This window comes from Apium graveolens, chromosome 5, assembly GCF_009905375.1.
Source record: "Apium graveolens cultivar Ventura chromosome 5, ASM990537v1, whole genome shotgun sequence".
NCBI lineage: Eukaryota > Viridiplantae > Streptophyta > Magnoliopsida > Apiales > Apiaceae > Apium > Apium graveolens.
In genome coordinates this window covers 248,447,865-248,461,116 of record NC_133651.1, presented here as the reverse complement: position 1 = coordinate 248,461,116, position 13,252 = coordinate 248,447,865, and the positions used below count along the sequence as shown (strand labels likewise).

Sequence of the window (13,252 nt, the reverse complement as noted above, 5' to 3'; positions counted from 1 at the left end):
TTTATCACCCCAAGTCGCTCAGGCAAGTTTTCTACCCGATATACTGTTGTTGTGATGTAAATATATGTATATGCATTATCTTGTGATAGTGCATGATTGTTATTAGCAATTTTTGCGATATATTGGAGCATGCTGATATGGTATATATGCATGTCTGTTTCGTAATCTGGTTATCTATCTGTTGATTTCAATGCTTATAGTTGCATAATACCTATGCTAGAAATAAGCAAGTAGTTGCGTATACCCTTAGTATAGGGGATAAAAGGTGAACATATTTCTAAACCGGGAGTCGATGTTCCCGAGTATATTATATTATATATATATAGGGGTGAGTTCTATGGAGTCCACCTTTTTATCGGAGTCCTCGGAGTCCATCTACGTTCTGCAAATAAAATATATTGTAAAACGTGTTATTTTGCAAAACATGTTACACAAATAGCATAACTTCAACAAAATCATGCAAATCTCATATATTTACGGTACAATATGTATGTTCTGCAACATGAACATTTATGTTCTGCAAACTAAACATGTTTTGTAGAATATATATTTTTGCAATGTTCTGCTTGTAAAATGTATGCAATCTACAAGATTTTTGATAGAATAGTGATGTTTGTCGAAAAATAATATGTTTTGCAATATTTTAAGCTATATTTTACTTGCAGAACATATATGGACTCCGAGGACTCCAATTAAAGGTGGACTCCATAGAACTTTACTCTATATTATATATATATGGATATAGTTTTTAAAACTATTAATCGAATAAGGTTTATTCGATAACTGTAACTTTATTTTATTATTGAATATTATTTCGAATATTATTGGAAGGCGTATGACTCCTTTACATTATTTATTGGATATTACTTGGACATTCATTTGAGGATGTATGACTCCTTTATTTTATTTAATGAATATTATTTATAATATTCATTCGAGGTATTATGACTCAGCTTATTTTATTTATTGAATATTATTTGAATATTCATTTGAGGATCTATGACTCCGATTATTTGCTGAGATATATTCTTTATTTTATTAAAGAATAAGGTGTCGATAATCAAACTTATTTTTGATTATTCAAATAAAGATATTACTTTCGTATAAGTATATATTTGATTATTTGCTATTCATTTCAAGTATAAGTTTTAATACTTCTACTTCAATTATTTTTATAAAGATTATTCTTTATGGGAATATTATTTAAATAATAATATTCAGACATTTTCTAAATATTCTGGGGACTGATTTACTTCATTAAATCAGCTTCACTCCAAACATTCTTAAAAATGTTTTGCGAGTCTTCAAAATGATTTTTAAAAGTTAGAGCGGATCCCAAAACTCATTTTTTTATATATTTAAGATCCTCCTTTCGAAGGGGATTTAAATACTCGCTCAAAACCTGAGGGATCCGGCTCTGTGGTGTGTTTTATATTCGCAACAAGGTTGCTGTTTTGTTAAATGAATTGATTACTTACCCAACACTCGGGAAGTAAAATTCTTGGAATAAGTTAATCCATTAACAGGCATCGCCTGGGAAATATCGGTGAGTTCTCCTTTCCAGATAGATACGACCTCTTGGTGGAGCCGTATCAACAAGTTTCTACTTGGGGAAAGTGGGGACGAGCTTTACGTTTCAGAGTCATGGATTTCATCTGAACTAGGAGTGGCGTAAGTGGCCGAGTAGCGCCGGCCCAGCCTTATTATATTGGCCCCAAATGGCCTGGAAGTTCCGCTAAGGCGGTCCATTCCTTAGGAGTTCAGTGTACGGTTGACAAGTAAATCCGACAGGTTCTCCTCTACATGTAGAAAATGGTGGGGTTGTACTACTACGACTGATCATCGTAAGTGGTGTTCCTGGCGCGGCAAACTCCCGTAATCAGTTCATCATCCAATTGGATAATTTCTGCAACACTACCCAGAGCACTTCGATAGAAAGGCTACAGTTGGGCGATTGTTGAGTGTTGGCAGGGTCAAGTTTTCAAAATGATGTTTACATCAAATGAAGTATCTCGTAACTTCATTTTATTTTGATAATATTTTAAAGATTTAATCTATTCAAATCTTGCCTTATAGTCTCATCTATGTGATGAACTTTTGAAGCTAATTATAACTTGAACGGTGGTAGTTCAAGTAGTATTTGGGAAAGATATAAGTATATTGGGGTATCTTGTAACTTCATCTTTTAAACTTATATCTAATTAATAATTGTCTTATGAATGACAAAGATTTTCAGAAAAACGTTGAGACAAGGTTAGATATATGAGATCACCTTGCAACGATATTTTTTTTTATATACAGTTATACACTGGGACTTTGTGTATATTGTGCATGGAAGAGGACTTCCAATATTTTGAAAAGTATATATGTATATATATATATACTGAATATTTTGTGACTTCATCGCATTAAGATATCAACTTGGTTCATTTCTTTTGACCAAGACTTTCATGAGTACTATGAGAAGGCTCATATATTGTTAATCATTATACATATTATTTTGGTGGGCTTGCTGCTCACCCTTGCTTTCTTCTTTCATCACACAACATCAGATAGACAAGATGAACCGGACCAAGCTCCCGATTCGCAAGAGGTTAGGAGACGTTCCGCAGTTTTCTAGAAGCACTGATGCCGCCATAGCTGAGGTAGGAACTACCAATAGGCTAGGCTTTCAACTTTTGATGTATCAGATTATGTATATTTATGAATTGTAATAATGGCAAAGAAATGTAAATTTATTCAGAAACCTGTTTAAGGTGTATTGGCATATAATTGTGGAATAAAACGACTTGTGATTATTTTTGGATATTCATCTCTGAGACTATAACTTGTGGTGTGTGTGTTTATTGTGGGGTCACAGTACAGAGTAGTTGATTATTTATTAAGATTGGGTGTTGTTAAGGGAAATGGAACTTGTGACAACCCGGATCCCCGACCCCGGATTTGGGGGTGTTACAATTGAACTTTGTGCGAATAATTGCATTCATTAAGATGTTGCTCATTGGTTGGTTTAGTTATTCTGAGGGGATCATTGGATTCATGTTAGTTGCATTCATGCATATTTATTTCTTGATTTGAGTCTATTATGTTTGAGGAGAAGTATCGATTCAAGTTTGGGGGTGTGATAAGTGGCATTTATATCCACTTAGAACGCTTTGTAAAGGCTTGAATTGGTGTTTTGTACTCAAGTTATTTATGTTTTTGATGTGTTTTCGTAGTGTTTTACATTTCAGGGCATAATCGGAAGATAGAATAGATATTGCATGATTTATGCATTGAATAGTGTCAGGATAGAGCCTCGGTCATTGCGCAAAGGAAACCAGCAAGTGAAGTCAAAAAGCAGAAAAACCAGTTGTTCCAGAAGCTCAGGGCGGCCGCGCCAGTCTTCAGGGCGGCTGCGCCAGTCTTCAGGGCGGCCGCGCTCACTTAACAGAAACCCAGGGCGGCCACGCGGGATCTCAAGGCGGGCGCGCTAGGTCGATTTTTCAGATTCCTGATTCTATTGGAAGACTGATTTGCTGGAGTCCTGATTGGATGGGCTGATATTCAAAGACTCCAAAAACACATTTTTGATATACGAGAGCAAGGAGATAGCAGCGCGAAGACCTAATAGCACAATACAACAAAGGAGAAGATCTAGTTTTTACTTGTGATTCTTTGTTTAAGTTGTAAACTTGGATGCTTATTTTCTTTGTTGTTTGAACCTAATACTCTTGTTAACATACTTTTGATTATTATTCAGTTATTCCAGACTTAGTCCATCTTAGTTTATTTACCATGCTTTCATTGGAACGCATGGTGACGATGAGTTTGGTTATGAACTAAATGTTGTCGTAGGGTTCTAACGGATTTACTTATGGATTTCTATAGTTAATTATTTTGATATCTAAGTGTGTGATGATTGTATGATATCCTAGTATTGGTTGTGCTTATTCGTGAACATAAAAGATAATGTGTTAATCTCTATTGAAGTGACAGTGAATATAGAGATTTAGAACTTGTCATGCTAGCATAGGTTCATGTATAATTATTATGCATGATTCGTAGATAATTTTAACCATCTTACTTGCCCTATGTAATCACGATAAATAACTTACGCATTAAACCTTTATGTCGTCAAATTTTATAGACATATAGGGTCACAACGTAATTGGTGCCTATTCAACTTTTATCTCTTTTATGGATGTCTGGTAGTAGGGTATTCGTACGATAAAAGTTGGCGTTTACTAGTTTCGTGTTATCTGATTAGTTGTCACCACCATTGCATACTAAGGTTAAGAACAATGTCTTTGAATGAAGTATTTAATAAAGTTAGAATCCCATGTTTGTCTCATATAGTTAAATCAACCTTTTAATCTCTTAGTTATTTGCATATTAGTTAATATTTTAGTTAATCAACAACCTAAAGTATTATTGTCTTAGCATTGAACGATAACCATATCATTGTTGCATAAGTGCATAAGTTGAAGTTAGCCTAAACTAGTCTCTGTGGGAACGAATCTGATTTATATCTTATACTACTTGCGAACGCGTATACATGCGTGTAATTTTAGTGCGTGCTTTCATCCTAACAAGATTATGCACAGATTTCTCAGTAGTTTCAGAAAGAAAGGGCAAGTGATTCAACAAATCATCAATACGATGATGCTCACTTGCTTTAGATTTTGGCTACTCCATGAGTTTCAAAGATGGAGAATCAGGAATTGATGTGTTTATCATATCTGCATCCAGTGAATTTGTGGAAGAATTATGTGTGTGAGGTGTTTCAATTGTGAGAGAATTTGGCTGCGACTCCATATTTATTGGAGCCACATCAACCTGAGTTTGAGATGTGCATTAACTGAGTCTTTGACTGCAATTGGCACTGTGTGTGTGCCATGCGACTCCCCCAAAGTTTTGGATTTCTTCTTTCTAATGTAGGTTTGAGTTTGGCTTGTAGTGTCCCTACCCCTTTTGTTCTGTGCTCTTGGAGATGAGCTATTTTCAATAGTTACATCCTTTTGGGAGGATGGAACTAGCAATGTGCTACTTTTCTTATTAATCACCACAGCCTTTTGGGAGATTGTGGTGTGGCTAGGCTGAGATTCACTAACCTCTCTCACCTTATTCTTAGGGCTTCTTTGATGTTCACCATGTCCCTCTCCTTTCTCACCACCCTTCACACTTCCCTCATGTGCTTTGGTAGTTTTTAAAACTAGGTTCTTTTGAGAGGAACTAGAAAGAGGTTTCTTTGATTTGGATTTTGAAATTTTAGTTATTGTGGCTTGGATAGGCATTTGTTTGGTCACAGTCACAAATGCCATAGCCACAGTTGTATGTAAAGAAACTTGAGGTTGGGAAAAAGTTGTGACAGAAACAGTAACCTCACTTACCTGAGGTGCATCCATAATTGACAGATAGTTGAGAGGCACTTCACTGTGAAGATTGTTCCTGTTCAAATCAGCAAGTTCCCTCTTTTGGACCCAACAATCAAGCTTATTTGTTGGGCTCTCAATAAAGAGGTCCTTAGAAACATGGTTTGCTAGCATCATAAGAAACCTAGCATAATATATATTCTTGTACCTCTTCTTAGTATCTCCTAATTTATACCCTAATTCTATCATGACAGAGTTACTAAAATTAAAGTACTTGTCATTCAAAAGAATATATAGCATGTTAATCATTGAGTAAGTAACTACATCAAAGTTGCTAATTACCAGAAAATGCTTTTATAAAAGAGTCACAGAGAAAGCTCCATTATTTTCTAAGGCCAATCCTCCTAATCTCACCTAGTTTGGCAGGATTGAGGGAATAACCCATAGACATAAGCATGGTGCTCACATCTGTGCATATGTGTGGAACAATAATGTTATTTTTAGTCAAATGAAGGCAAGCTTGAATTGTATCACAATTACTACAGTAATCATTACCTTTAAGAGTGAAGGCAATGGTCTTATCTTTGGAGTTGTACACAGTCGTAGTCCAGATCTGCTCCATAACTTCACAATAGATTACTGGAGACTCAAGCGTAGCATATCTCAGTTTACAGAGTCGAATGAATTCCATCACCTTGTGATAGTCCTCAGAAGCAGCAATGTTCTTGTCCATCAGTGCCACGAAGTTGTTCTTCTCATAGACAAATCCAGACTGAGACATAATCTTGACTACAGGTGCCATTATTGCGATTGAAAGCAGTTACAGGCAAAGAGGGTTTTTGGATATGAAGAAAGTAAAAATTTCTTTGAGAAAGATAAAGGTAAAATGAAAAATAAAAGGGGGGATTTTATACTTTCTCAGAAATAAACAGGTAAAAATTAAAAAGTACAATAAAGTAACTAATGAAAATTGCCAAAAATAGCCGTTTAAAAATGAAATAAACTTTAGAAATTCTAAAGATTATCCATCGACATATATATACACACTGTAAGTAAATTCGACAGATAAGGTATAGAATTAACGACTATTATTAAAGCAATTCAACAGATATAGATTAAACAATTATTCATCGAGATATAAAGTACCCAGAAAAATATTTGATTTTCAACAGATAATGAAATTCAACGGATATTCACTTTCAATGGATAATGAACATCCGTCGAGATATAAACTTTGACTTAGCCAAAATTTCATCTCTTTAGGAGAAATCAAATTTGTTTCTGGCTGCATTATAAATTGCTTAGTCATCAAAATAACTTAGGAATAATTAAGCATACCTAACTCACTTACCAACCTAGTGAAGGTGGACTCATCTAGTGGCTTGGTAAAGATGTCTGCAAGTTGCTGCTCACTTGGAATAAAATGAAGTTCCACAATACCATTCATGACATGTTCTCGAATGAAATGGTACTTGATGTCAATGTGCTTTGTCCTTGAATGCTGCACAGGATTTGCAGTGATGGCAATGGCACTTGTGTTGTCACAAAAAATAGGAATCTTGTCCACATGTAGACCATAATCCAATAGTTGATTCTTCATCCATAAAATATATACACAACAGCTACGAGCAGCAATATATTCAGCCTCAGCTGTGGAAATAGAGACTGAGTTTTGTTTCTTACTAAACCATGACACTGGTTTATTTTCTAGAAATTGACAGGTTCCTGTTGTACTTTTTTATCTATTCTGCAACCTGCATAATCTGCATCTGAATAACCAATTAGATCAAAACTAGAATCTCTAGGATACCAAATGCCAAGTTTTGGTGTTCCTTTGAGATATCTGAAAATTCTCTTAATAGCTACTAAATGAGATTCTCTAAAATTATTTTGAAATCTAGCACAAAGAAAAGTAGCAAACATTATATCTGGCATACTGGCTGTTAAATATAAAAGTGGACATTTTATGCCTCTATAATTTCATATATCTATGGACTTTTCAGTTGTGTTTATCTCAAGTTTAGTGGCAGTGGCCATGGGAGTTTTGCATATGTGCAATCCATTCAGTCGAACTTCTTTAAAAGATCATGAATGTGTTTGGTTTGACTAATGAATATTCTATCACTAACTTGCTTAACTTGGAGACCAAGAAAGTAAGTTAGTTCTCCCATCATGCACATTTCACATTTACTTTGCATTAGTTTGGCAAACGTTTTATAAAGTTTTTCATCTGGAGAGCCAAATATAATATCATCTACATAAATTTGAACAAGGATACTAGAGCCATTAACATTTCTAAAGAAAAGAGTTTTCTCAACAGTACCTCTTGTGAAATGATTTTCTAGAAGGAATTTTGATAAAGTTATACCAAGCTCTAGGTGTTTGCTTCAATCCATAGAGTGCTTTGAAAAGATAGTAAACATCTTCTGGAAAATTGGGGTCTTTAAAACTAGGAGGCTGACTGACATAGACTTCCTCCTACCAATCTCCATTTAGAAAGGCACTCTTTACATCCATTTGATAGACATTGAAATTGGCATGGGCTGCATAGGCTAGAAATATTATGATAGCTTTAAGTCCTGCAACATGAGCAAAAGTTTCATCAAAATCTATCCCTACCTATTGACAATAGCCTTTAGCAACCAATCTGGCTTTGTTCCTTATTACTATGCCATTCTCATCCATCTTATTTCCGAATACCCATTTGGTGTCAATAGGATTCTCGCCATTTGGTTTGGGTACCAGCTTCCGTACTCAATTCCTTTCAAATTGGTTTAGCTCTTCTTGCCTAGCTAAAACCCAATTAGGATCCCATAAAACTTCTTCTACCTTCTTTGGCTCTTCCTATGACAGGAAGCTTCTGTATAGAAATTCATCTTGTGTTTCTTTCCTTGTTTACACTCTTGAAGATGCATCACCAATAATTAGTTCATATAGGTGATCTCTAGTCCATTTTATTTGTTGTGGTAGATTAGCTCTAGATGAAGAGGCCTCAAAGTTGTCTTGATGTGTGACTGAGTTTTGATTACAAGAAACTTCCCCTGAGTTTGTGGATCTTTGACTTGAGGTTGGGGTCCTTTCTGTGTGTGATCTAGAATGACTTTCAACTCCTATTGATGGCTCAACGGATGTTGAATTTTTCCTTTTGACGGATGATGCAGTTTGTCTATCAACGGATGATGCACTTTGTCTTTCGACGGATGAAGAATTTTGTGCTTCATTTGTTGCTGATTTTTCTGCATTTTCCTTAAATATTATTTCCTGATCACTTTCATCACAGTTCATCTCAACATTGTCAAATTTTAGGCTTTCATGGAAACCTTCATCTTGTAGTCCTTCAATCTTCTTATCATCAAACACAACATGTACAGATTCCATAATAATGTTGGTTTTAAAATTGTAGACCCTATATACTTTTCCCACAGCATACCCAACAAATATACCTTCATCAGCTTTGGCATCAAACTTTCAATATTGCTCAGTTTGATTCCTTAGAATGTATCATTTGCATCCAAAGACATGAAGAAAGTTAAATGTTAGTTTCTGTTCTTGAACAATTGATAACGAGTCATGCATTTCGCTTGATTGACCAAAGAAATATTCTGAGTGTAGCATGTAGTATTTACAGCTTATGCCCAAAAATAAGTTGGTAACTTTGATTCTTCTAGCATTGTCCATGTAACTTCAATAAGAGATCTATTATTTCTTTCCACCACTTCATTTTGTTGTGGTGGAAATATGTCCAAGTGAACTTTGAGAAATCATCCACAATCACTAGACAATATCTTTTCTTTGAGATTGAAAATACATTGACTGGTCCAAACAAATCTATGTACAATAGTTGATGTGGTTCTTGAATTGTAAATTCAAGCTTCTTCTTGAATGATGCCTTGATTTGTTTTCCCTTTTGACAAGCATCACACAATCCATCTTTTGTGAACTCAACTTGAGGAATGCCTCTTACTAGGTCTTTCCTGACTAATTTATTCATAGTCTTGAAGTTCAAATGAGACAACTTCTTATGCCATAGCCTACTTTCATCTTGACTTGCTTTGCTGAAAAAAAAATAATAGAATCTGCATTGGATGATTTGAAGTCAGCTAGATACACATTTCCTTTTCTCACTCCAGTGAGAACCACTTTGTTGTCCTTCTTGTTTGTAACAACACAGGCTTCTGAATTGAAGGTTATAGAGTTGCCCTTGTCACAAAGCTGGCTGACACTCAGAAGGTGGTGTTTGAGTCCATCCACTAGATCAACTTCTTCAATGATGACATTGTCTTTTGAAATCAAGCCATATCCCACAGTATACCCTTTGCTATCATCTCTAAAAGTAATACTTGGGTCAGCTCTCTCCTTGAACTCAGTGAGCAGAGTATAGTGTCCATTCATGTTCCTTGAGCAACCACTATCCAGATACCAAAGATTCTTTACGTTTCCCTGTACACAAAAAAATCAAATAAAGTTGATTTTGGTAGACAAGTTTCATTGGGTCCGGCCTTGTTAGCCTTCTTTTTAGGTTTCTTGGGCTTTTCCTCACTTGACATAGGTGAGTAAGATTCAACCTTGGTCATTAGAGTAGGGCTTTGAAAACCATTCATAATTGTAGAATTTTAATGCACATGTTGGTTAACATGAAAAGACATATTATGTGCACATGTTATTCCAGTATGGCATGTTAAATTGCATTTGAGGCATATTGAATGATGCATAGTAAGAATTTTGTGTAAATGGTATATTAGCAAATTGTGCATTTAAATTTTGTGCAGGCATGATATTCATAGGCATTGTGGGAATGTTGGGAAATGAGGGAGGTGCAGACATGGGTGTTGGCATAGCATATTTACAATTAACAGATAAATGATAAACACTACCACACTTAACACATATTTTTCTAGGTGCATATTTATCAGGTGAGTAGTTGTTATGTTTGTTAATTCGTACTTTGCCATTCCTGTTGTTTTTTCTTTTGGAGTCTGTCTTGACCTCAATTTTCTCCAATCTATCATTCAGTTGATTTTTTGACAGATGCCCAATATTACTTTGTTCTCCTTGGCTTGACCTGATTCTCCTGTAACAAAGTTCTTGGAAATTGATCCATATTTCTCATTGAGTTTATCTAGCTTAACTTTTCTAATTGGTTTCTTTTCACTCGATGGATGTGGTTTCTTGTCTTTCGACGGATAATCCCATTTAGCTTTCGATGGATAAACTTCATCATCCGTTGGTTCCACATCCGTTGATAATCCTTCTACCAACACATGATCTAGTTTCTCCTTGCTCTTTTTCCAGGCTTCTTCACAGAATGATTCTATACCTTGAACCATAGCAATTTGAGTATGTACATCTCTTGATGACTGTTGAGTGGCATTTATGACACTTTATAATGCTCTAATAAGCTTTGAATTGATGCATTTGTACTCAAGTTGTTAAGTGTTTTTACGTTTTTTCTAGTGTTTTTGCATTTCAGGCATTAATCTGTGAATTAGGTGAATTAGCATTGTTTTGGTGCTAATTTGGTGTCAAGGTGGTGTTGGAATAAAAGCTCGTGGAAAGCCGGCTCGAAGCAGTAAGGAAAAAGATGAAATCTTAGTTTTTCCCAAAAGGACGGCGCGCCCGCACTGTAATAGCGCGCGGCCGCGCCAGGATTCCAGAAAGGCAGCGCGCGCGCCCGCGCTGTGATAGCGCGCCCGCCCGCGCCGGTGCAAAATTAAAGAATCCTGATTCTAATTCGATTCTAAGTTGGGAGACTTCTAGATTGCAAAGGGCTGCTATATAATTCAAATAAGAACATTTTTTATGGGAGAGACATACTAGAGCGCAAGGAGAGCCGTAAGAAGACCGTTTAACAAAATTCAATGACGGCGAAGAAGATCTTGTTTTTACTTGTGAATCTTTGTTTTAAGTTATAATTGGATGCTAGTTTTTTTACTTGTGAACCTTTACTCTTATTTTGTACTTGGTTTTATTTATTCGTTATGAAGACTACATTTCTTATACCATGCTTTCATCGGAACCCACGTTGATGATGAGTCCGATCATAGGCTAATCGTTATCATGGGGTTCTAGCGGATTTATTTATGGATTTCTTTAGTTAAATTATTTTGACACCTTAGTATGTGGTGATTGATTGATATCCTAGTATTGGTTGTGCATATTCGTCTTGTGAGCGTCGCGAACTTATAAGATAGTGTGTTAATTCTTAATGAAGTGACAGTGAATTTAAGGATTTAGAACTTGCCATGCTAATATAGGTTCATGTTTTATTGTTATACATGATTCATAGGTAATTTTACCCATCTTACTTGCCCGGTGTAATCAAGATATTGTGCTTAAACCGTTATGTTGTCAAATTCTATAGACATATAAGGTCTCAATATAATTGGTGTCTATTTAGCTTCTATCGCTTTTGTGGATGTCTGGTAGTATGGAACTCGTGCAACGAAAGTTGGCATTTATCAATTTTATGTTGTCTGATTAGTGTCACATTGCATGCTAAGGTTGAGAACAATAAGGCTATTGAATGAAGAATTTAATGAAGTTAGAATCCCACGTTTGTCATATATATTAATTCAGTCAATCTTAATTTCATAGTTATAATAGTTAACATAATTCTTAGTTATAAACAACCTCAATTTGTTATTGTTTTATCATAGAATAATAACCATAAATTGTTGCTTAATTACGTGAGTTAATTAGTTAACCAATACAGTCTCTGTGGGAATTAACTAGAAAAGATTCTATACTACTTGCGAACTCGTATACTTGCATGTAATATTAACGCGTGTTTAGCGACTAACAAGTTTTTGGTGCTGCTGTCGGGGACTACAGTGTTAATTTATTGTTTATGTGCTTTCCATCAGTGGTTGTTAAAGTTTATTGACTCGGACATTGTTACTTAATTGTTCCTTGTTTTATTTCAGGTACTCTAGCGAGGGTGTATGCATACGCGTTCGCGTACTCGTAAGAGAACACTGGATAAAGCCGAGGAAGAACTTGTGGTAGTTCATAAGGAAGTTTTTTAGGAAGAAAAGAAGGTAGAAGAAGAAGAGAAAGTTGAAGAACCAACTTTAGTAGAGATGGGTGATCAAGCAGAAAATCTGAAGGTTTTGATGGACTATTCTCAGCCTAAGATTAATGACATACAGTCAAGCATCATCAGACCAACCATCAGGGCTAACACTTTTGAGATCAAGTCAAGCACGATTCAGATGATACATAACTCAGTTCAGTTTGGGGGTTCTCCTACTGAAGACCCCAACATGCACATCAGGGATTTCATCGAGATCTGCAACACCTTCAAGTTTAATGATATGACTGAAGATCCTATCAAGCTATGCCTCTTCCCATTCTCTCTAAGGGATAAAGCTAAGTGTTGGTTACACACTCTACCAGCAGGGTCTAGCACCACTTGGGAGGATCTTGCGCAAAAGTTTCTCACTAAATTATTCCCTATGGCGAAGACTGCTGCAATAAGGAATGCTCTTACTCAGTTTGCTCATCAAACTGGAGAATCTCTGTGTGAGGCTTGGGATCGATATAAGGAGATTCTAAGGAAGTGCCCATACCATGGCATGCCTGATTGGATGATTATTAACTGTTTCTACAATGGATTGGGTGCTACTTCTAGACCCATACTTGATGCAGCATCAGGAGGAGCCTTATGGGCTAAAAGATATGATGAAGCTTATGAACTTATTGAACTGATGGTTGCTAATGAGTACCAGAATCCTTCCTAGAGGCCGACTCAGGGAAAAGTCGCAGGAATTCTGGAGTTGGAAGCAGCAACTGCTATTACTGCCCAACTTAAGGCTTTGATGATGAAGGTGGACACTTTGGCTAATTATGGAGTTAATCAAATCGCTAGTGTCTGTGAGCTTTGTGCTGGTGCCCATGAG

General features: G+C 35.9%; 1 non-coding gene across 1 annotated transcript; it reads right to left on the bottom strand.

Annotated features, from left to right (window-relative positions):
• Nucleotides 1-12,823: 12,823 nt before the first annotated feature.
• LOC141662338 (small nucleolar RNA R71) lies at nucleotides 12,824-12,930 on the bottom strand. The gene has a single exon (XR_012550459.1). It is a non-coding gene; the product is annotated as a small nucleolar RNA R71 (small nucleolar RNA).
• Between the last annotated feature and the right edge of the window lie 322 nt (nucleotides 12,931-13,252).